The sequence below is a fragment of the Chenopodium quinoa genome, unplaced genomic scaffold (genome assembly GCF_001683475.1).
Source record: "Chenopodium quinoa cultivar QQ74 unplaced genomic scaffold, ASM168347v1, whole genome shotgun sequence".
Lineage (NCBI taxonomy): Eukaryota > Viridiplantae > Streptophyta > Magnoliopsida > Caryophyllales > Amaranthaceae > Chenopodium > Chenopodium quinoa.
The window spans coordinates 5,579,315-5,604,560 of record NW_018742951.1 but is presented as its reverse complement, the minus strand read 5'-3'; the positions used below and the strand labels follow the sequence as shown (position 1 = coordinate 5,604,560).

Below are 25,246 nucleotides of genomic sequence, written 5' to 3'. Positions count from 1 at the left end.
AATTATTAATAACTAGAGTTATACAACTGTTGACCATAGAATCATTTTATTTGCTCCGGGCGAACATCAAAGCTTCTTCTAAGAGATTGAAGATAAGGCACCCAAATCAAGCTGCAAATACAAGCTAATAGTGTATTAATAATTATGCATATACCTCTAAAATACGTAGTAATAAGCTAAATATATAGATAATAAATTTTTTAATTTTTTTGGTTTTATTTTAAAAAAAATCTTTAAGAAAATTAAAATAAAACCAAAAAAAAAAAATTAAAAAAAAATCAATAAAGCGAACCAAACCGATTCAAAGAAAAATAAGAAATAGATACATTTCTTCCAAGTTAATAAATTGGCTAGTTTGGGAATTAAATTTTATAATTAGCTGTTTTGGTAAATACTTTTGTCAAATTAGCCGTTTTGGTAAAAGATCCCATTATCTTTCTCTCTCCATTCCACACTCACATAATAAAATTTACCTAAGAGTCCGTACAAACTTATTAAATTTGTTGCACATAACATGAAACAGAGATACTATGTGACTTAATTTAATTTACTACCCTAACATTGCCACTTATTAGTTTATAAAACATTTTTAGGCCGAAAAAGCCACAGGTCATAATAATAGAAGGATTATTGTCAAAGACGTGACTTGTATTTAAAGCAATAATAGACTTATAGAAAGTCCCCTACAAGATATCATTATCATGCATCACTACCAAAATAGAGTAGCTTTCAAAGTGGCTGGATCTGAACGAGCACATTAGAGGAACCTTTTTACGGTCACAGGTCTTTGACTATGACCTTGTAGTGCATCCCATTATTGGTTGATTGAGACATGAGAGACTACAACAAGAGACCCAAAAGTTTGGTACAACTTTACACTACTTTGTTTACTATAGTCAGAACACTACACACTATGACTCTACTACACTTCAAACTAGGCGGATCCTAATTTCTCTAAGCGCACAAATACAATCAGTGGACTATGTACCCTACTAGGGTGTCTGCCGAAGATGCATTTTTCCGTGAATATTATCATATCTTGACGAAACCGACAACACAGTTAGAACTGTCATATGTTATTCGTAAATATAACTCTTGTAAATTTTTTGATGATCATCAATGAAATACTATCAAATAGCTAGATATCACAATCTTATATGGACAATGGGGGTGGGGGGCCGGGTTTGGAGGTTGTGTGTAACAAGTATTGAACTCAAGACTAGACTACGAGAGGTATATAAAGGTATATCATGTATTACGTATTAGTGCAACGTATTAGTCAATGTCTAGTCAATACAAGTTTCTATAAACAAGAACCATTCTATCATATTATTAATTAATGCAAAACGCCTTTTGAATAATAAGTACTCCATGCCAACCCTATGATCAAGCATCATAATTCGACAAGATGTCAACAAGCTCAACCTCTATTAAATTACCTAGCTAGTCCAAAAGAAGGCATAAGAAGCATTGATATATGCAAAGTCACTCACCTCACAAATGCATTAAGATTATTTCTTTGGCATGAAATATGAATTGATCTACTAAAATTCTTTTGGATTTTAAGTGAATATAAGATGTTTAACCTAACTACTACGTATAATGTATCAGGAATTCAAGGTTTTGAATTTGGCGTGGATTGAATGTCAAAATGATGGATATGACACAATTTCACTACTCTTAATGTTCAACGTTCCCCCATAATATATATACTCCGTTTGGAGTATTACTTTTGTGAAGGTTAAATTTTAATTACTAAGATATGTATACAAGAAAGAATAGAATTTTATTTACATTGATGCGAATATTTAAGTTTCTTTAGTCAAGTTTGATTGATTTTACTTACTAAAAATGTTCATAAATAATATTGTTGGGTAAAGATGTCCAAAACTGACCTGACTTGAAAAATTAATCGAAATTGACAATCACCCGAATTCGACCCTAAACAATGGGTGATACTAGTGATTCTTAACTTGACCTAAACACAATTCGATATTAATCGATAACTGACTTAACGTGGTTATCTATGACCTGATTTCAAACCTGCACCCGACTTGATATAACCATGCATTGTACGAGACTAACTGTAGGGAATAATTCAAACATCAACTTTGAGCCCCACTGTGATCATGCTTTTAGGCAAGATGGCGTCCAAAGGGAAGGAAGCTAGAGATAAAAGAGTCGCCAACAAGTTTTAGGAACTTGTAAACCGTTCACGGGTGTGAAGGTTACACCCCACTCAGGATCACGGAAATCGCTAACTCCATAGTGGTCCATAACCATGACTGGATATTCGGGGATGATGGTACGAATCCAACCTAAAAGAGATTGAACCCGCCCTAAATCGGCCTCTACTTAATTCTTATGATATTCATGTGCGCTTTTCGATCAACATTCATACATCAAATTAATCCTAAGCATATTTAATCTACGTTGGTTGATTAGTAATGCACAAATAGATCTGTTATTGGTGATCACTTGAATTAAAATCATATTCGCCTAAATCAAATGATTAATTATCTTATTAAGCGTGATTTCAAGTACAAATTCCCTTTTAAACCTGCAAGAAAAGGCGTGATCAAACAATAACAATAAATCATGAATAATCAAGCAACATATAATTATTGACACAACAATCATCATCATAATATCATCAAAACATGATTAGCAAGATCCTAGGCATGATACTAAACAGATTAATAACAAAATCCTAGTGATTAGGGGATTTTTCCCCACCAATCACCATCTGACAAGTGGACCAATCAGGTTCCGCCATGTGTCCGTCACATGGGCCAATAGGAGCCTGCCACGTGTCAAGCAATGATCCGTCCACTATGGACCAATTACGACACGACACGTGTCCTTCCCATGACATCTGGGATAACCGGTCACCTAGGCCCAACTCCCGAGGGAAGCCTAATCAGCCCAAGGTTAACCTAAACCTAGATTGACACGTTTCCCGAGGTTATAAATACCTCCCTTAATCCTCATTAAGGGAGAAAAACACGCTAAAAACGCAGATTACACACATTAAACACTCTCACCTAGAGAGACCCAATCACTTTAATTTCCGCATTAATTACTCCTTAATCAAGTACTAACTTGACCGTCGGAGGCGGATCTCCAATCATCCGGAGCATTTGTTTGTTTTGCAGGTACAGGCGTCCGGTTCCAGTCTCGGAATTGTAACTCTCCCGCAGGACATCAGAAAACCCCGAAACATTTGGCGCCGTCTTTGGGGATTGTTTTAGGTCTGTCCTACGGCCCTACGTGTGTGTTAGCCAGCAGCTGTGTTTCATTCATATGTTGAATGTGCTACCGCCCTTGCCCGAACACAGATGCTCTCAAACTTCAAGATGTTCCACCACTTTAATGCTCCCACTTGGGTCACAAGCTTGCGTTACCAAGCTCAGTCGGTACAAACGTGGATGAAACACAGTCAGGCGGCCAAAGTAAAAAATGCCTCTACTTCAAACTTCCAAGACAGTCTGCGAAATACCTCAATAAGGCATACTCAGTCGTATCATGAGGGTTAGTCAGGCGGCACCTCCCGTCAGTCCGGCTTTCATAGCGACCAAGCGGTACCAAACTTACCGTTTGTACCGCAACAACAGTATTTTTTACAGCCACCTCCGTTTGGTGGACATACAGCAAAAAATGTCCAACCTATGGACTGGCAGCTACGGTTGCTTAGACTTGGTGAACAGCCGTCGGCCTTCTCCAAGGAAGTTACTGAAGCCGCTCAGCCGGCCAAAGTGAAAAATGTATTAGTAGGCGCCTATGACGGCACTACTAACCCAGAAGACCATCTGATGGCATTCACCAACCTGATGTACCTTCAAGGGTTGGATGATCCCACTTGGTGCAAGTGTTTTCCAGCGACTCTCAAAGGAATCGCACAACAATGGTTCGACAACCTGCCGACTGGTTGTGTAAATAACTTCAAGACGCTTGCTTACTTATTCACCTCCAACTTCGCCATGAACATCCCTGCGAAGAAGACGACCCTTGATTTAGGAACAATTCAGCAGGGCGAGAAGGAGGGGCTTCGTTCTTACATCAGGCGGTTTAACCTGATGAGAATACAAATTCAAGGGTTACCTGATGAAGTAGCCTATACTGACTTTTTCAGAGGTCTCAAAGACGAGTCGACCTTCAAATTTGATTTGGTCCGAAAGAGGGTGGCGACTCTTCAAGAGGCCTTGATTGAAGCGGAAGCCTATATACAGGCGACTGATCTTTGTAGTACGGTAAAACAGTCAGACGGGAAAAGGTCCGACAAAAGAGTAGGACGACAGAAGCAGTCGTCAAACACAGATGAGAAGAGAAAAGAGGTCTGGGCGGCTGATTCCTCTAAATAGCCGGCCCAGAAAAAGAAAAAAGAATTCAAACCATACTCCCCAAAGTATGCGTTTAACAAGGATAGCCAATTTATCCTAAAGGAAATCAAGGGACGGATCTCAATTGAGAAGCCGGTCCCCATGAAGGGTTCTGCAAACAATCGGAACAAAGAAAAATTCTGTGATTATCATGAAGATGTTGGTCATCACACCAATGAATGCATCAGTCTCATGCGGTATCTGGACCGCCTGGCTGAGCAAGGTGATCTTGACACTTATGTCAAGAAATCTACGGGGAACACTTCCTCAAAAAGGAAGTCGACCAAAAAGAATCAACAGGCCGACAGCTCCGATACAGATGATGCAGTCGTCTACACCATTGCAGGCGGCTTCTCAGGAGGCGGCCCCACTATTAGGGGCAACAAAGACAATATCAGACGGTTAGATGTAAATTCCTTTCACCAAGAACGGCCCTCCAAATATCCATTTCCTGAGATTGTCATCACAGAAGAAGATCTAGGAGGGGTAAGAGGGCCGCATGACGACCCTATCAGAGAGTTGGCCGAATCCTCATAGATACCGGAAGCTCCTCAGATCTCATCAGTAGCAAATGTCTGTCGAAACTAAAATATCAGACTGATTGCATACATCCGGCATCCCACCCTTTAGTAGGGTTTGGAGGAGGAGTCGTCCACCCAGTGGGACGAGTGGATTTACCCATCCGCCTGGGAGAAAAAGGGGAAGGACGACACATGGTAGTCCGGTTCCTGGTAGTAGAAGAACTCTCGGCCTACAACATGATTCTGGGACGACCAACCCTGAATAATTCCAAGGCTGTTATAATCCCATCTCTTATGTTGCTCAAGTTTGAGAGGGATAATGGAACAGTCGGGTCCCTAAGGGGAGATCAGAGGATGGCCCGAGAGTGCTATCTCTCGGATGTCAAGCCCACTGTTATGGCCACTGGGTCGAGTGGTGGAAAAATAGACCTTGACAATGTCAAGGAGAGTGCGCCTGTTCAAGAAGCAGGCGGCAAGAAGAGAAAGGCATCCCAGACAGGGGCCGCAAGAAAAGACAGAAAATAGCAATCATTGGCAGAGGAGCGGTCGGATGAATTCCGCCCTCAGCCAGCTGGTGAGCATACGGACCTGATCTTAGACGACTCGCGTCCTGACCGAATAGTCAAAGTTGGGACGGCTGCTCTAAGAGCCTGGGTGACGACTTTCACAAACTATTGAAAGAATACAAGGACATCTTTGCATTCGAAGTCCATGAAATGCCAGGCATTAGTCATGATCTGGCGGTACATAAACTGGTCGTGGATCTGAAAAAGAAGCCGGTACGGCAGAAGAAGCGGAACCATGGCGAAGAAAGAAGTCAGGCGGCAGCCGCCGAAGTTAAAAAATTACTTGATACAGGGTTCATTCGGCAATGTTACTTCCCAGACTAGGTTGCAAATGTGGTGCTTGTTAAAAAGCCGAATGGCACCTGGCAAATGTGTGTACACTACACAGACTTAAACAAGGCGTGCCCCAAAGACAGTTACCCTCTGCCTAAAATTGATAACCTGGTCGACTCAACAGCCGGCCATGCTTTGATGAGCTTTATGGACGCCTACTCTGGTTTCCATCAAATTCCTTTATGGAAGAAAGATCAGGAGAAGACGACCTTCGTCACTGATCAGGGGTTATACTGTTACACGGTCATGCCGTTTGGTCTTAAGAATGCCCCGACCACTTTCCAGCGAATGATAAACACTGTGTTCTTTGATCAAATTGGGAGAAATGTCGAGGCATATATTGATGATATGATTGTCAAGTCAAAACTTCAGAAAGATCATCTGTCGGACCTCCGAGAAACTTTCGCCACACTCAGGCGGCACCATGTCATGCTCAATCCCAAGAAATGTGTCTTTGGAGTTGAGTCTGGGAAATTTCTCGGATTCCTTATCAATCAGAGAGGAATAGAGGCGAACCCTGAGAAGGTGCAGGCGGTCATTGACATGCAGTCGCCTCGTACCATCCGAGAGGTTCAGAAGTTAACAGGTTGTCTGGCGGCCTTGGGAAGATTTCTAAGCCGATCAGGCGACAAATGCCTATACTTTTTCCAGGCAATTAAGAAAAAGGCAAGGTTTGAATGGGGGCCGGATGCTGAGGCGGCCTTCCAAAAATTGAAAGTTCACTTGCATTCCTTGCCGAGGCTGGTCAGCCCTTTGCCCAAAGAAGTACTCTACATGTACCTGGCCGTCTCTGATCATGCGTTAAGCGCTGTTCTCCTTGCTGAAAGAGACGGCTGTCAGCTCCCGGTCTACTTTGTCAGTCACGTACTGAAAAATGCCGAGTTGAGGTTTCCCTTAGTGGAGAAATTTGGTCTTGCACTCTTCATGGCTGTTAAAAAATTGAAGCCCTACTTTTTGGCACATGCAGTCGTCGTGTATACAGACCAACCTATCAAGCGGCCACTGACCATCATGGAGTCGTCAGGCCGAATGATCAAATGGGCCATAGAAATACAGAGCCTCGAAGTTACCTTCGAGCCTAGAAAAGCAGTGAAGGGGCAAGCCTTTGCTGACTTTATTGTTGAGATGACTCGTCCTCCTGACTCTCAAGTTCCAGACCAAGTCTGGAAGGTATATGTGGATGGAAGCTCTACTTCAAATGGTTGTGGAGCAGGCGTCATATGTCAGTCGCCAGAGGGCGACAGGTACGAGTATGCTTTACGCTTCAGTTTTCAGGCCTCAAACAATGAGGCAAAATATGAAGCTTTACTAGCCGGAATCCGCATGTGCAAGGCGGCAGGAGCAAGAAAAATAGACGCCTGTTCCGATTCACAATTGATAGTGAGTCGGTACAATGGCAAATACGAAGCAACCCATCCGGCCATGATCAAGTATTTACAGGCGGTCCGACAAGCAGTCGGCTCCCTTGAGGATTTCCATCTGACCCAAGTGCCGAGATCAGAAAACAACCAGGCGGATGCACTGTCAAAATTAGCATCATCCGCCTCCTGTGATACTCCTCGAACTGTTTTTTGGGAAGTAATGGAGAGGAGAAGCATTGAGGAAGAACCTATTGGAATCTTAGACAGAAGCTCAACCTGGATGGATCCAATCAGGGCATATCTGACAAATGGTACCCTGCCGGATGATCATCAACAGGCGGCAGCACTGAAAAAACGAGCAACCAGTTTTGAAATAATAAAGGGAGAACTTCACAAAAGGGGGTACCTTCAACCCTTCTTAAAGTGTGTTACTCCAGAAAAGGGGCGAGAGATACTGGACGATCTTCACTCTGGTTACTGTGCTTCCCATATAGGCGGTAGGACGCTTGCTCAACGGGCAAGGCGGCAAGGCTACTTTTGGCCTACTTTAGAAGTAGATGCGATGGTGATGGTGAAAAAATGTGACAAGTGCCAAAGGTTTGGCAAACTAATTCACCGTCCGGCTACTGACCTCACTACCATCCATAGCCCACTACCGTTTGCTAAGTGGGGCATGGATATTCTGGGTCCATATACGCCTGCTACAGGCGGAAGGAGGTACATACTTGTTGTCGTCGACTACTTCACTAAGTGGGTAGAGGCGGAGGCTGTAAATGGAATCAAGACGAAGGATGTAATTTCATTCATTTGGAAAAATGTCATCACTCGGTTCGGGGTTCCCATGTCTATGGTTTTTGATAATGGTCCCCAATTTGAGACGTCTGTTCTCAAAAGCTGGTTGGGTGACCAAGGAATTTCACACTACTTTGCATCTGTCGGCCGTCCACAAGCAAACGGCCAGGTAGAAGCCTTTAATAAAATCATCTCAGACGGTCTCAAGAAAAATATTGAAAGAGCAGGCGGCCTATGGGCGGATGAATTACCACATGTTCTCTGGGCCATTAGGACGACTGAAAAAGGGGCGACTGGAGAAACTCCATTCCTCCTAACTTATGGTGCGGAAGCTGTTCTTCCAATAGAACACTACGAGCCGACTCTTCGAGTAATGCTATATGACGAAGAGGCAAACTGGGAAGCCATGCGCCTGGCATTAGACTCACTTCCTGAAAGGAGGGGCAATGCTGTCTTGCGCCATGAAATTTACCGCCTGAGAATGACTAGATCATACAACAAAAAAGTACACAGGCGTCCACTCAAAGTGGGGGACTTTGTACTTAGAAAAATGGAAGCAGTTGGTAGGGCTAATGAGTCTGGCAAACTAACTCCCAACTGGGAAGGACCCTACCGAATCTGTGAAGAGGTCAGGGACGGTACCTACCGTCTGGAAACACCAGACGACCAACCGTTGCCTCGAACTTGGAATGCAGATAATCTTAAGAAATATTTCTTTTGAATGATATAAATAGTCAAGGGCTACTTAATAAAAGTTTGCACTTAATATTCAATTTTGTACTAAGAGGGGCACGCCTACTAACAAACAGTCGGCTACTCTCCATACTAAGAGGGGCATGCCTGCTGACAAACAGTCGGCTACTCTCCATGTTTAATTTTTATTCTTACTTAAGAGGGGCAGGCCACCTATACATTTACAGTCGGCTACTCTCCATTGAGTATTTTACTCTATCTTCAGAGGGGCATGCCGTCTGTACCTTTACAGTCGGCTACTCTCCATTGAGTATTTTACTCTATCTTCAGAGGGGCATGCCGCCTGTACCTTTACAGTCGGCTACTCTCCATTGAATATTTTACTCTATCACCATAGGGGCATGCTGTCTGGACATATAGTCGGCTACTCTCCATAGAAGAGGGCCGATTGGTTCCAAACACACAGCCACCCCCCTTTTACTTAACTAAAAATGATCAGGGCCTGGCCGCCCCTGTGCCTAAACAGGCGGATACCCTCCTTTTTACTTAGCACCTACGTTCACCAAGAACTAACCAAGGCCACAGGCCGAATGATCAGACCAGGCGCCAAGCCAACTGATCAAATCTTCAAAACTAATACGACCTGTCCCAACATCATAGCAGGCGTCCAGCGGCATCCCTCCGGATGAAATTCGTCGCAGAGAGCAGCTCCCTTTTGGGTGGAACATTGCTTTATAAACTAATTACACGGCACCTATACGACTGTCCCCAAGGGCAACCACGTAGCCGTTTTTTAGACAAGGATAACTCTATCACTAACCAAACCAGTGGTAGCAGTTGACATCTGAGTCAGATGACCGCCTGTATTACTTGGGATAAATGCAGGGGGTACCTCTTGAGTTAATAGCCAACAAACATTGGCGAATCAAAAGGTTCAGCCGGCCTCCGCCGCCTGGTACCTTTACTACTCAAGCAGGAGTGACGGCGACTGAGTAACTCCAAAGTTAACTCATAGTCACTCTCTCAAACTTAGTATGGAGCCTAAAAGGTATGAGTCGTCCGCCTGTTTTTAGCAAACAGGGGCTCTCAACCACTACTCCTGCTAGGTTAACAACTTATGAGTTAAAAGCCAACAAACATTGGCGAATAAAGGGGAACAACCGGTATCCACCGCTTGATACCTCTACTACTCAGTTACTTGGCGACTAGGTAACAATCATGTTTACTTGGTCACTCCTTAAAAATTTTAGTATGAAATTAAAAAGGTGTTCATACAGCACCTGTTCACACTAGATTAAATATGGCGGGAAACAGTCGGCCTAGACGGCCTAAAGTCTCTAGCCTAAAAACATGACAAGTAGGAAACCACTTTCCTACTTGGTTAATTTTATGTGACAGAACCGCCTGCCTAAAGGGGATCCAGTCTTAAAAATGGTTCGAATACCGATTGGATAAATGGTCGACTGATCGTCTAGCCTGGAAACAGACAACCAGTCGTCCAGGGGCATAGGCGGCGTGACTAACTATCCGTACCTGTCTGCAACTATTGGCCATGTAAAACAGTCGGTATAGTGTACAATTGGATATCAGAATATTCAATACTTAAACAAATTTGAAGCAAAACAAAAAAAAAAAATTCATTAAAAAGAAGCCGGTCATTAAAGGCCGGCAAAATATTCAGAGCCCCGACCCCCTGGCCGGGTAAATACAAAACAAACGGCACGCAGGCCGTGGAAAGAAGACATAAAGCTTAAGAAGGGGGCAGATCTTCAATATTAGCAGCTGCCGCCTGGTCAGCACTCTTCTTGCTGGACTCGGCTTCAGCTGCATCCTTCTTTGATGCATTACCCCCAAGCGGCACAAGCGCCACTACCGGCTCCTCCTCCTCCTCCAACGCCTCTTCCTCAGCAGCCGCCAGGATCTCTTGATTATATCTATCAGAACACTGGCGGTACGTTTTTTCCCATGAGGAAAAGTCGGCATTGGGGAAGAGGCGGCCCCAAGTCATGCGCTGGATTTGAGCAGAGTCTTCCATCATCTCCCGGACCAGCTCTTTCTTTTCTTGCTCGGCCTTTTCCGAGAGCTCCTGAGTAAGACTCTTCTCCTGGGTCACCAGGCGTACCTTTACGCTCGCCAAGGATTTCTCCAAGGTTTCGTATGAGGACATCTTTTGGCGAAGAGGTCTCAGCTCGGCCTTGAGGTTGTTGATGGTCGCCTCTAGCTCGCTATTCCTCTTCTGGGCCGCCTCTAACTGAGCCCGGATAGCGGCGGTAGCCTGCGCCTGATAATAAAGAATATCAATGGTCAGAACTTCATTTTGGGCAATTTGAAACATTGCCTTATCACAGTCAGAGGCGGCCATAGCTTTTGCAGCCTTTACCTCTTTGTTCTTCCGGTCAAGCGGCTTGCGAAGGCCGTTCACTCGGAGCAGGGCCTAAGTAAAAAGGGGAACAGGCGTCAGTTTCCAAACAAAAAAGAAAACAGGCGTCCTGGAATTCAAATACTCAAAAATATGCTAAGTATACCTCAGCAAGGACCCCTGCAATCCCGTCTAGGTCAAGGGTGCCGACACCCCTGACCGCCTCCCTTTCAGCTGGAGGAACGACCTTGATCATAGACTTGGCCACCTCGACCAAGTCAGGCTCCTGAGGACCGGCTGCATCAAGCATAAACAAACGGATTAGACCTAGTAAAGAAGGGAGCAAGTCTAAAATTTACAAGGACAATTTCATACTTCTAGGTGGCCCAGCTGGAGTTTTAGAAGAAGTGGCCGGCTGTTTCTCAGCCGCCACATGTTTCCTGGCAGAACCAGGAGAGCTCGCAACAGTCGTCCTCCGGGCCTTGGGGTCCGGCTGTTGGGAAGAAGAAGCTCTTGGAGCGCTCGTCTAAAAAAGAAGAAAAGAGTCAGTATATGCATAAACACAACTCCAAAAAGAGGGTGAAAGGTTCGAAGCCCACCAAGGGTGCCCCCTTGTTGGGGGAGTCGGTTGAACACTGTTGCATGATGGAGGCCCGCAACATGGCCGCCGCAGTCTTGGAGGCGGTAATTTTGCTCATGGCGTCCGCTGCAAAAACAAATAGCAAAGTTAATAAAAGACATAACAATAAATGCACGGAAAAGCAGAGTATTCGACAGGCCGGCTACCTCTTGAGCACCGACTGCTGAGGCCACAGGCGGCCAAAAAGTACTCGTCGTAGAGCCATTTGAAGCTCGGGACGCAGTGCAGGGGTTTTTGCTCTCGTACCCCTGAAGTAGAGTTCACCTTCGACTCTACTTTGAAGAGTCCTTTATCTAGGATCTCTTTCTTAGCCTTGGGGGGAACAGGCGGCATGCTGCGGCCGCCTGCAAGAAGGGGCGGATTCCTGTTCCACCTGTTGAAGCGCTTGTTCAGCTCTGTGTCTGAACTCTCAATGATGAGGAAGGTGCTCCGCCAGTCCTTCCATTTTTTTGCTTTACCTCTCGTCATGAGGTAGCCCCTGTGGCTCGTCAATTGATACCAGCCGGTACCGCCTGCCTTAGGGGTCCGGCTGAGGTAGTTCATGTGGGCGAAAGCCTCGAAGCTCGGCTCCACCCCGTGCAGTTCGCACCCGGCCACATAGCCGAGTACGTTGACCCAGGAGTTCGGGGCTAACTGCCATAACCCCAACTCATACCCATCCAAGATCCGCTGAACAGCTGGATGTAGTGGGAAGCGCAGCCCAGCCTTGATGGCCGCCTCGTAGCAGCCAAAGCAGGCGCTATCATAACTGGTACCAGCCGGCCAGACGACTGTGTCTTCTGGATCCGGCACGAACACTAAAAAGCCGGGGCCCATTGTGTGGTTTGCAATAAAGCTCTCCACTTTCTCTTGCATGGCTGTGATCCGGCCCCGAGGTACCGTGCAGTAGTAGGGGGTATTTTGCTCTCTGTGCGAGGCGGATGGCTCCGCCCAATCGTCCCCCTTCTCAACTGCGTGAGAAAGCCTCGCCTCTTGTAGGCGACTGTTTTTCTCTTCTGTGTCCAGAGAAGCATGGCCAGAAGAGCTAGACTCGGAATCGTCCTCTGACGAGTCCGAAGAGGACGACTCCTCCCCTCTCCCGGAGGGGCCCGCCTCCTCTCCTTTAAAAGGAGCAGGAGAGAATGTAGAATTGTCAACTGTAAAATGGGAAGGGGTCACTTTGACTCCTCCCTCAAAACTGCCGGCTTTCAAGCCGCTTTGTTTCACTTCCACATCTGGCGCCTGGTCAGATGTTTCACTAATCGGCACCCTGTGGGAGGAGCCGTCTGAGTTTGAGATCCTGGCAGTCTTTTTTGTTCTGGCCATCATGCTCTGCATAGACACAGATACAGTCGGACTTTGTATAAAGGGCAAAGATGGGTCCAGAAAAGGGCAGGCGGCACTCCTAGTCCTAGATTCAGCCGTCCCCGGTGACCGGCTGATCACTAACCTAGGTCGTGTCGTGTGCTTCCGTGGTGCCATTTCAAAAAAGAATAAAGTAAAGAGAAAATTAAGAGTAAGAGAACCGACGGTTACCTGAACGAGTGACGATTGATGAAGTTCTGAAAATCCTTTGCAGTCGGCTTGTCAGAGCAGGCGGTAGGCATAAAGGGTCCAAAATGTCAGAGCAAGTTCAGGGGTCCGAATGTTCTCTCACAAAGTTTTCAAGTGTAAAAATGACCGAAGTCAACACTCCTTTATATAGGCGAAGTGAGAAGGCGAAGGGTCACTTCCAGAATTCAAAATTTTGGCGGGAGAATCTCTCGGCCTCTCGCCGAGTGACACCTGTAGCAGGTCGTCGCCTGTTATAGGGCGATACCTGTCACAGGTAACACGTGACCAGTCACGTGCCACCTGTGAGGGGCAAATGATTAGGGGATTTTTCCCCACCAATCACCATCTGACAAGTGGACCAATCAGGTTCCGCCATGTGTCCGTCACATGGGCCAATAGGAGCCTGCCACGTGTCAAGCAATGATCCGTCCACTATGGACCAATTACGACACGACACGTGTCCTTCTCATGACACCTGGGATAACCGGTCACCTAGGCCCAACTCCCGAGGGAAGCCCAATCAGCCCAAGGTTAACCTAAACCTAGATTGACACGTTTCCCGAGGTTATAAATACCTCCCTTAATCCTCATTAAGGGAGAAAAACACGCTAAAAACGCAGATTACACACATTAAACACTCTCACCTAGAGAGACCCAATCACTTTAATTTCCGCATTAATTACTCCTTAATCAAGTACTAACTTGACCGTCGGAGGCGGATCTCCAATCATCCGGAGCATCCGTTTGTTTTGCAGGTACAGGCGTCCGGTTCCAGTCTCGGAATTGTAACTCTCCCGCAGGACATCAGAAAACCCCGAAACACCTAGCATGTCACTAATAATAATGATCAAAGTTTTAACCTAAACATGATACTAGGAACATGATATTAGAAAGCATAACCAACATCCTAACATGATATTAGAAATCATAAAAGCATCCTAACATGTTATTAGGAATTAAAATAATATTCTAAGCATGATTTCTATATCAAAAGAATAATTAAACAATCGGATTACTCACTTTGATGCCTCATACCTCTTTCTATCAAAACAATACACACGTTAGTAAACTTCAAAAAAGATTAAATTAAACAAATAAATCAAATATGAATTGAAATATGGATTTAGGACCAAACCCTCAGAACTATCAACCTTTCACGTCGAGGCCGTAGGCAACTACGAGATTGGCTAGGAGTATTCAAGGCTCGTGAAGGAGGTATGGTGTTTGATTGGAAAAGTATCAAGGATGTGTGTTTGGGATGTGTTTAGGCTAGACTAGAAATCAAAAAGAGAGAGGGAGAGAGAGGAATAAGCTTTAGAGATAGGAGATTAGATGATGATTGTTGGTGACTGACACTAGTAGAAAAACAGAAATGAGCATCGCAAAATGCGCACCGGTTTTTAAAAACCGGAGGCGGGATTGAGGGAAAGGGGAATTCGCACCGGTTCTAACCAAACCGGTGCGAAATGATGTTATTAGCACCAGTTCAAACCGGTGCGAATTACAAAAAAAAAAAAAAAAAAAAAGGGGGGAAAGAGTAATCGCACCGGTTCAAACCAAACCGGTGCGAATTGTAATAAAAAAAAATGCCATTGAGCCTTCTTTCTCATTCATTCCCCTCTTCTTTCTTTCTGTTTCCTCAGCGCCCTTTTATCTCTCTCCTCAAACAAACCCTAATCAACGACCTCCTGCTCCTTCCTTATCTTCTTTCTCTTCTTCCTCTTTCATGTTGTCAGCGCGTCGGTCGGTCCTAACAACGGCGGCAGTGGCGCAAGGAGCTGGTACAAACCCACCTCTCGTCGTTTCCCCCTCCCGAAATGATTTTTCCTGAAGGATCATGCTTTTTTCTTCTTTTCTCTTTAAATAATTTCATTATTTTGTGGTTTTTGAGCATTTGTTTTGCTCAAATTTACAATTTCATGTTTTCGGAACCCAAGGGTTTTCTGATTTTCTATTTTAATTCAATATTACTCCATAGAAAATGTTCCTTTCTCAATTACATGCAGCACCGCAAATCACTGAATTTTGACAACATTTAATTGTCAGTATTTCTTGAAATTATGTAGATCTGTGTTTCTGAGCTTTCAAATTACTGATGTGCAGTGGAGCGAACCTGGGTATGGGATTTAACCTGGGTATTGTGGCGATGCGAAGGTTGGGTATGGTGATGAGTTTGATGATGATGAGGTAAAGGATGTCTCTTGATAATTTTTCTGCATTTTCATGATAATCTGACCCTAATTATATATACCGTACAAAGTATTATCTAAGCTCAAATTTATCAAGTGCTTTTTGTGGTACTGATTGATTTCCTTGCCATCTTTCTGCATTCATGAATTTGGTGAGCAGATTTTATGTTTGATAAGATATTTTGCTGAATAATTTGGAGCTTGGTTCTGTAAACTTCAACTTGCATGGTTTAGGGATTTTTGTAATATGTAGTACCAACATATCATGGAAAATGGTGTTACAGTATGTTTATTGATGCTGTAATTGTGCATTATTGTGCTGAAATTTAGTAAGAAGAGTTGTAGTCTATATATTTAAAAGGGCTGGATAGTGGATACCACAATTGCAATATAAGTTATTGATTTTGAGATTAAGAGGTTGGAAGTTTTTTAGGTGACATGCATGCTTGATTTCTATTAGTAGTTTTGCTAATACTGTGAGCATGTTTCCGGCCTGCCCTTGCTATTGGTTTGTTGTGAGATGACTGTGGTTCTTGAACTTAGAAGAACTTTTGAGAATCTACTTTTGAGATGCATTATTTACCTAGAAGGGTAGAACAAGAATTGATTTTTAAAGGCTTTGGTTTAAGAGGCTATGTCTTTGCAACTTGATTTCTCTTGATTGTATGATTAAATTTGGAATACCGTTTTACTGAACCCATATATATTTTTGGTACTCTGTCAAGACTAGAGGTGAGGGAAGGGAGGGAGTTCAAATTTTCACAATTATTGAACGGAATTGGCTTTTTAAAAGGGAAAGGGAATTTTCCCACTATTAAGTTTATAAAATCCCGAAAATGAGTTTTCTAACTTTGCTTCAAATATGACTATTTCATAATTTTAATACCCATAAAATGCTTATACCTAAGTTTTAAGTTTATAATGAAGATACCTAAGGTGGAAGGAGTACTTCCTTTTTCCTCATCTTCTTAGAAAACCTTGCATTCCCTCTTGAAGTGATCTGGTATAGTGCCTTGAAACTGATTGGCTTATACTACTTGATTGAAGTTGCTCTAACCCCTTGAATTTTCCACATTGGTCCATCTTCTGGTTTTTCCTTGATCATACAGTTCGCAGATCTTGAGTTTAGCAATTTAGATTAATCCAGGTTGGGGAGAAATAATGCCCTTATGCCCTTTTAAGCTGCAAACATGGAAGATCGGTTCTAAGCCGATGAAGGGGCTAAACCTCAAAACCTAATGTTTGGACTGCCATGGTGGATAGTACACCTATTTTCAAGTCATAATGTTACCATGTAAAGTAGCTAGCCTGAAATCTGAGTTAAATTACCACTTTGAAATTTATGTATGATTCAAATCTCCATTGTTTTTTTTTTCTGCCATGCTATGGGCACCTAGGGTCTGGCAGGTTGAAGACTTTTGAGGGCTCCTTTACTTCTATATGCTTCCGGTCATTGGGAGGGGATGTGGTGAATTTGGAGACGTATGAAATAAAATAAGCTATGTTCATTCTGCTGCAGGATTCTTCTGTGTAAAGAACAAAATGACTGGTTGATTTGTTTGTCAATAATCTTTTTTTGTGCCTTTTACATTATTTGGCTGCTGGTATTATCTACCTCAAGTTTTCTGTTGCTACCAGATTATTGAAATCCCAATGTATTTCTGTACAATAAAGAAACAGATGGAAGCTAAGGATGATAGTGGATATAAACATGTATGGGAGATCTGTGCAGATGTGAGGTTGATTTTCAAGAATGCGATGAAATATACTAATGAAAAGAATGATCTACATGTCATGGCAAGAACCTTGTTGGCAAAGTTCGAAGAAAAGTGGCTACAGTTTTTGCCTGAGTTGTGGAAAAGGTGAGATACCAGTGATCAATAAGACCATTCTTTTTGTGAGCACAGTTTGCTGTTTGTTATGTAAGTTTTGTCGTATTTTATCATTCTTTCTCGTTTTAAAAAAAAAGGCAGGTTGTTGTTGCAGGATAATAGACGATAAGAAGAGGAAGTTGATGTACAGTTAAGCATGCAGTTGCTCAAGAGTCTACTTATGCCAAAATGACTTGGGGTAAGCAATGAGGTTTGTTCCATTTTTTCGGAGTGATTGGACTGTTTCATTGAAAGCCTAGAATTTTTAGAATATCTTTAGCAATTATCCAATCAGCTTGCATGTCAAACATGCTGCATAAGATCACTAAGGTTAAGTTTTTTTTTTTATTTTTTATTTTTTTTTTTTTTTATTTTTTTTTTTTTTTTAACTATGACAGTGTAACAGAAATACTTCTGAAACCACCTGCAAACTACTTCTAATTTGATACCAAAAATACTTTCAAACTGAACAGACTAGAGATATTTCATGTAAGAAGCCTGAATTCTTTTTTGCTCCTAACCCATGTAAGCAACGCTTAAAGCAAATGACCTTATAATTATCCCTCAAAGAGGTGTCTGTGTTCCAGAGGATGTCCATGCTGTTTCTAATGTCAAAATGCAAAATGACTCATGATATTCAAGTTATGAATATGACATGTCTCCCAGATCTTTTATGGTTAGAAAATTTCTCATTCAGGATACAACCTGAACTCTCTCTTTGAACATCAATATAATTATCTCTTTTTGTGTCTAATGTTTTTCGTTGCTTTCTTATTGCTTACTAGCTGAAACTGACTGTAAATTAAGCTTTCACCAGAGCAAAGTGGTTTGCGTTACTGAAGTTTTTTGGTTGAACATTGTTCTATTTGCTCTCTGCATTTTTTAATCTGAATTTGAATCATCAAATTTCAGGAAAATGTCAGCAGAAGAGGAAAGGCAGGTTGGCATAGCGCTCACAAGTCACAAGGCTATCCACTGATGATCTCAGTGGGGCACTAGAGATTGTTGTCCTGAGCAATCCTGGTTTTGTATTAAATGCGCTGAGGAGGTGGACCTCGCTATAGATGCTCAAGTAGTCTTTTTCTGGATATATTGTCTGCCCCACAGGCTAGCTTCTTGTCATATCATTTTAGGAATGTTTTTCCATTGACATATAGAGTGAATCCACATTATGGAGGCTAGAATTCTATATAAAAGTCGCACCTCAAGCCCAAGGCAAGCCTGCAACAAGCATGGGTGGCAACTACAGCGATAACAATGAAACAATAAATAAAAGAGAGACTGAGAGAGGTCTGCGATGCCAACCAGGCTTGCCAAGAAGTGTAAGAAGGTACCATCTTGAATTTTTTTTAACTATGTAGAATAGATGAAACAAGCTCCATATGATCTGTAACTATATATGTATGTAACACTCCCTTGAATATCAAAACATTTTCAAAAGGTATTATTCTCATTCTGTTGCTATGAGCCTGTGACTGTTTTAAGGATGTAGTCTGAACTTTGATGTCAGTTTTAGAAGAGTTGGAAATGATTGGATTTCTTGGTAGCTGTGGGTGATTTTAGTAATGAGACAAACTATGATTTTATTTTATTAGACGAAAATTGTAATATTACAGCCTATTTTAATGAAAATATGTAACTTTATATATATGTTAGTGTTTATATATCAATTTAAGTGAAAAAAATGCAAAAAAATAAAATAAAATAAATTATTTTTTATTTTTTTGGGGCATTTTTAGCACCGGTTTTGAAACAGAACCAGTGCTAAAAGTTTTTTTTAAAATTTTTTTGGGCCACTTTAGGCACCGGTTCACAGCAAGGTGCTACAAGTTTTTTTTAAAATTTTTTTGGGCCACTTTAGGCACCGGTTCACAGGAAGAACCGGTGCTAAAAGTGTTTTTTTAATATTTTTGGGGACTTTTTCGCACCAGTTCACATCAAGAACCGGTGCGAAAAGTCTCGGGATTCAGCATCCCTCAAATCAGAACCGGTTCAAAACCGGTGCGAAATGGGGGTTTTGAACCGGTGCTGATTAGCAATTTTCGCCTAGTGTGAAAACGGAGGAAAACGACCTCTATTTATAGGAAAAAAGAGGAAAAGAGTCACAATCGGACTCGGAATAAAACAGTTCTCATCGCTGCGCGATATTTCTATCGCTTAGCGATACTTTTTGGAAGATAGAATCCATACAGAATCCGACTTCCAATTAACTTGGGTTAGTCGAATTTCCGTACGTATTCTAATTTTATTAGAATTAAAATCTTCGAAAAACAAGTGTTTTATCCGATATAAAATTCTAAGTCGTTATCTTTTCAAAAACAGGATAAATTAGAACTTTCTAAAAGATTCTAGAAGCTAATAATAAATCCTAATAGATTTAGGATTGAAAACAACCTTCTAGAGGATTCTAGAGGCTTGTAATAAATCCTAATTGGTTTAGGAATGAGGTTAAGGTTAATGGACCCTCCACGTGGTCATTGGGTCGTAAGTAAGGTTCGGTTTGGTATTTTGGCCATAACTTCTTCGTTATAACTCGGATTTGGGATTATAATATATCGTTGGAAAGCTCTTTTCAAACCCCATCCAAGTACACAATTATTGGACCCACATTTTGGACCAAAATATACTGATTTGGACGCTTTTATAAAGACAACACGGAATGAATAATTTTCAAAGACAAGAAATGCATGATTTTGGCTTAAAACATTCAAGTAAAGGTTAAAAATGGTCAAGGCTTAAGGGAATTCACGAGGCTCTTCAACTTTTCACCTAACTCGTTAATCAAAGACGTAAAAGGTACTTATCACTGAGTATGATTTTTGGGGAGACACAATCAGGTGTCTAAACTAACCTAGCTAGTTGATGTAATGTGCAAGTCACTCACTTCACTAAATACACAATTAAAGGGGCGACCTCCTTCTTTAGCATATTAACATGCGGGAGGTCTACATTCAAAATTGAGCCGACGAAAGTTGTTTGTGGCCCTATGCGGCTAAATCTTATTTAAGATTGAGGTATATACAAATGTTTTTCCTCATTCGTTTTGAGTGGTTCGTTTACCATATGCCTAAATATTGCGTCTGATGGAATGTTTGTCATTAGTCATGGTGGACCACAATATCTTTAAGTGGAGGGGAACGGATAAACTCGTAAAAGATTTAATATAATCAGCTCATATAACATAATCAATCAATTCAAATTTTTAATTATGATAACATTTCTAGGTTGCAGGAATTGTATCTACAAGTTTCTAGACTTTCGACTACATTTGGGACAAATTTGGCCTCTTATTCTTGTTATATGTACCCCATTTGATATCAATATTACGGAGCATATAATACACAATCACTTTTAATGTTATAATCTATGTATAAGAAAAGGTCATGGTTTCAAAAAAAAAAAAAAAATAAAATAAAATAAAATAAAATTAAACGTCATAAATTCAAACTTTCTTAATTTGTATTGTCTTTATATCTCATTACATCAAATATAAAAGATTACATATGTTTGGGTGTCCAATTGTCTTTCAATCGAGCCTAAGAATATAGCCAATGAAGCATAATTTGTATGGGTCAAACTGAGTTATGCCGTATTTCATTAAGCTAGAAGCACAATTAAGCCTTTTGTGCCACTCATGACACAATAAGTCTTAGCAAGGGTGCAGCTAGGATAACTACACCACACCCTATAAAATGAATATGTAGTAAGAAAAATATGAACAAGTAAAAATAAAAAATAAACATTCAGTGATAAAAAAATAAACATTTAGTACTACAAAATGAACATGTTAAAAAAAAAATACATTTAGTACGTGCCAGTTTATGCTATTGTCAATAAAATTGTTCTCTTGATCATATATTTACGAATGTATCACGTGCATAAAAAGGCTAGTGCTAAGCATATCCCAAGTTTTTAAATAAGAGATTATGCTTTTTTAACTTTTTTTTGAAATGAAGAGATTACATATATCACATACATAATTCTTATAGCAATGGTAAATCAACATTAAGAAATTATAAAGTATGGTATTAAAAAAAAAGGAAAAAAATTCTTTTAAATGTACCCTAATTAATGATAAATAATTCTATCATTTCATCATTAATGACTAATAGAAAATTTATGTTTTTTTTAAAACAAAAGTTTTAGTAATACGTGGACTTCAGCACATCACATACGCCTTTTTGGTTTATTAATGCAAAAATAAAGTCATTAATAAAAATAAAGAATTTGATCAGTGATAAAAAAAAATAAAAAAAATACTCCCTCCGTTCCTAAATTAGTAGCCTATTTCTAATTTTTATTTCTCACATAATAAAGAGAAATAGGCCACTAATTTAGAGACATAGAGATTATGAAATTGTTAGGATAAAGAGAATATATGTAGAATATATGGATTGAGTGACAATTTAAATGTAGAATATATGGATTGATTGACAATGCAATTTAAATGTCAAAGATTTTACTTTTCTCCCCTTGTATATTGTTCTTTTGTAATAATAATTTAATAAATAATTTTTTTTTAATTTTTTTTTATTTTGTAACAATAATTTAATAAATAATTAATTGTAAAAATGTCTCAAATCAATAATATTTATTGAAATTTGTGTAAAGATATTTAGGTAGTTGTTTATATCAAAGACGATTTTTGATATCAGGAGGATCTTTGATATTATCTTCCATAAGAGAACAAAGTTTTAGTATCAGTAGCTAATAAACTAATGTCTTTCTTTTACATCTTAAACTCTTAATTCTCTATTTATTTATTCTTAAACAAAAAGGCTTACAATTTTTAATATGGAAAAGACTACAATTTTTTCTTTGCTTCTAGTCCTATTGTTGTTTTGTATGTCTCCAGGTGAGTGCAACCAATCTTTTTTTATTTTTTTTTATTTTTATTTATTTTTTTATTTTTTTTATTTCGACTCGTATGTGAATTGTTTGGGTGTATAAGAATGTGGTTTATGTGCATTAATTTTGCTTTGTTAAATATAGTACAATTAATCATTTAGCTTTATGGCTTTATGAATTAAAAATTCATGAATAATCATTTAGCTTTATGGCTTTATGAATTAAAAATTCATGAAAAATAAAAGTACGAAACGTTTTTGCACATTAGACAAGATTATTCCCATATTTCTTTTTTTATTATATATTTTGTCAAAATGAAAGGGTAATATTGAGAATTTGTTTTTTTTATTAGGTACTCTATATAGGAGTAATGTGACAAATCTTACTAGAGTTCGAAAAAGTTTGACAAATTAATGGTTATTTATTATAATTAATTAACATTCTTTAAATCCTTGTAATTTGTTGTTTTATAGAAAGTGCTAGTAGCATTAGAATGGAGCTACTATGGTCGGAAAAAAAGGGGTCGGTAGTTCTAGAGTTTCTCCCCTGGGGCATTGTGAACCAGCAACCCCGTGTACTGATGATGCTTGCAATTATTGGCGGACCTGCCCTTGTGCATGGTGAGTCAAATGACTCACCAGGGCACAAAAAAAAATTTCTAAGTTTATTTTAAAAAAAAAAAAAAAAAATTATTTTCTTTGGTTGATTTTGTTGTTGTTTGTTTGGTAAACTTTGAACCTTTTGTTAATGTTGTTGGGTTTTTGATGAAATTTGAACCTTTTTGACCATGTGAATTGTAATCAGTGTTTATTTAGGGTGTTTATTGATGTTAATTATGTCTGTCAAATTGTCAATACACCATTGACTTTGGTAGATTTATATGGGGTTTTGCATATGTGCTGATTTGATTGGCGATTCGGACGATTGCTTATGATATAGTCGACCCACCCTAATGATATAGTCAATTATGTCTGTCAAATTGTGAATACACCCTAATGCTTGTACAAATTTTAATCTTGTCAATTATTAGAGAGCTAAGCTTGTCATGTTGTCAAATTTTTTTTTTACATATTTGGTTATCGATTGTGACTCATCAGTCGAAAATTCCTGGGTCCGCCACTGCTTGCAATGGGGGTTGCCAATGTTCCAATGATTATCGTGCCTGTTGTTGTTCTGTGAATAATAAATAACTTATCTTAACCCTACATAATAAGACAACATTTTTCTAATGGTGATGTTTTGAGGCCAGGCTGCTATTGTAGTACCATAACCTTCAACAATAAACTCGTACGTTTTTCTTATGTTCATTATATTCATATGATTCACTTTCTTTTTATATTTTATAATCGATTTATTTATTTAATTATTTTACGCATTCATATAATATACATAATGGTATGGTATACTTGGTACAATTAAACCTCTTGGATACATATTAAGAGTAATATCCAAATTTTATTTGTTAATTAACTAATTTTATTTTAAGAAAAATAAGATACAAAATCTGCATATTATTTGGCTATGGCGGGTAAAAAGTTCTTACAACATTCCACCGTCCTTTAGAAATAACTAGTTGGACTTGCCCCGAGTAGTGCTTATTGGTGCTGCTATTTTTCATAGAAAGCTAGATCATACCTAATAAAATTAAGATTTTATATATGTATCTTATGTACGAACAAATTAACTAAAATGAACATTTAGTATACAAAAATAAATACGTAAAAAAAATGAACACGTAAAAAAAACAAACGAAAATTTAGTATACTCCCTCCGTTAATTTTTATTTGCAACTTTTGCCATTTTAGTCCGCTAAAAATTATTTGCAACTTTCTAATTTATTTCCATTTTTGGTAAACAAAAACCCTAAAAATTACTATTTTACCCTTACTTAATTTTTTTGATTTTTTTAATTCTACCCCTTATTAACCCTGATCCCACATTATATACAAAACATCTAAATTAACCTAATCTAATTACTCCCTCCATTTATTTCCCCCAATCCAATCCCATCAGCCACATTCCCAACCACCAACATTTAATTGAAAAAATCATGGGATTATTTCTGGCTTCTCGATTCTTCTTAAGAACCCTAGATCTGGTTCTTCGACTTTCACTCTCCTTCGCCTCTGTAATTTTCTCCATTGTTCCTCCTGAAATCTGAGTTTTCGTCCTCTCAACTTCCAAAAAAAAGAGTCCCCCACCACCATGGTTAACCTATCTCCACTTCGCGATGCTTATATTGCCACCGATGACCGGGGCGAGGAAAACTTGATAAAATCCCTGATGACAGGTATCGCCGAAGGATCTCCTTTTCCTCGTGACTTTTACGCGTGTGAGGAAGTCCTGAATTACTGTTTTTGATCGCCTCTGGATGCATGTTGGCTTAGTTGGTTTTGTTTGCGTAGATCTGGATTGATGTTGGATGGTTGCCTGTTTTTGATTGCCTGCTCTTTTGTCATGTTTGCTGTTCCGGAATTTGTTGGCTAGATAGCCTGTTTGTTATTGGCTGGTCAGTTGGATGCTTGGCTATGTCTGCTGTTTTGGACTATGTTGCATGTATGCATGTGTTGGAGTATATTTTAGCAACTGTTGGATTGTTGGAATATGGCATATGGGTGTTTGATTGATGAATGATGAGGCTAATGTGTCTGTACATTTTTTAAAGGTGCCTTGGTCATACCTTGAAGTGTTCTCAATGATCAATTAAGTAGAGAACACACGACAGTCCTTTATGTGGTAGAATGACTTGTATTCAGTCCCCTAAGTGTCTGTGTTGTGTACTCTGTCCAAATCCAAATGAGGAAGGGACTCTATTGACCTTCCCAACCCACAAGTGTTTTGCTCCAATGATGTGCTTTATGCTGTTATTGTTGAGGTAACCTTGTGGTTGGTGTTTTATTGAAACATGGAAAAAAAAAACTTTTGATGGATTGAGTGCCCACTTAACATCAGACTCTTAACCATTTCTATTCCATTGAACATGTGGTTACAAAAGTACTTTACATTAGACTGCCTAACATGATTCATCACTGTAATCAACAAAATACACCTAACCACCTAATACCAGAATAAAAAACAGAATATAAAACAAAATTACCATACCAACTGTAAGTGGTTATGTGTGGCAGTCCATGTGTCTCTACTTTGATGTGATGAGTCCC

At 40.1% G+C, this 25,246-nt stretch overlaps 2 long non-coding RNA genes across 2 annotated transcripts; both read left to right on the top strand.

The window, feature by feature from the left end:
• The first annotated feature begins 14,694 nt into the window (after positions 1-14,694).
• On the top strand, positions 14,695-15,421 carry LOC110728442. Its single transcript, XR_002512683.1, has 2 exons — positions 14,695-14,958; positions 15,281-15,421. It is a non-coding gene; the product is annotated as an uncharacterized LOC110728442 (long non-coding RNA).
• A 590-nt stretch (positions 15,422-16,011) lies between these two features.
• LOC110728566 lies at positions 16,012-18,855 on the top strand. Its single transcript, XR_002512723.1, has 3 exons — positions 16,012-17,228; positions 17,340-17,436; positions 18,150-18,855. It is a non-coding gene; the product is annotated as an uncharacterized LOC110728566 (long non-coding RNA).
• Positions 18,856-25,246: the final 6,391 nt, after the last annotated feature.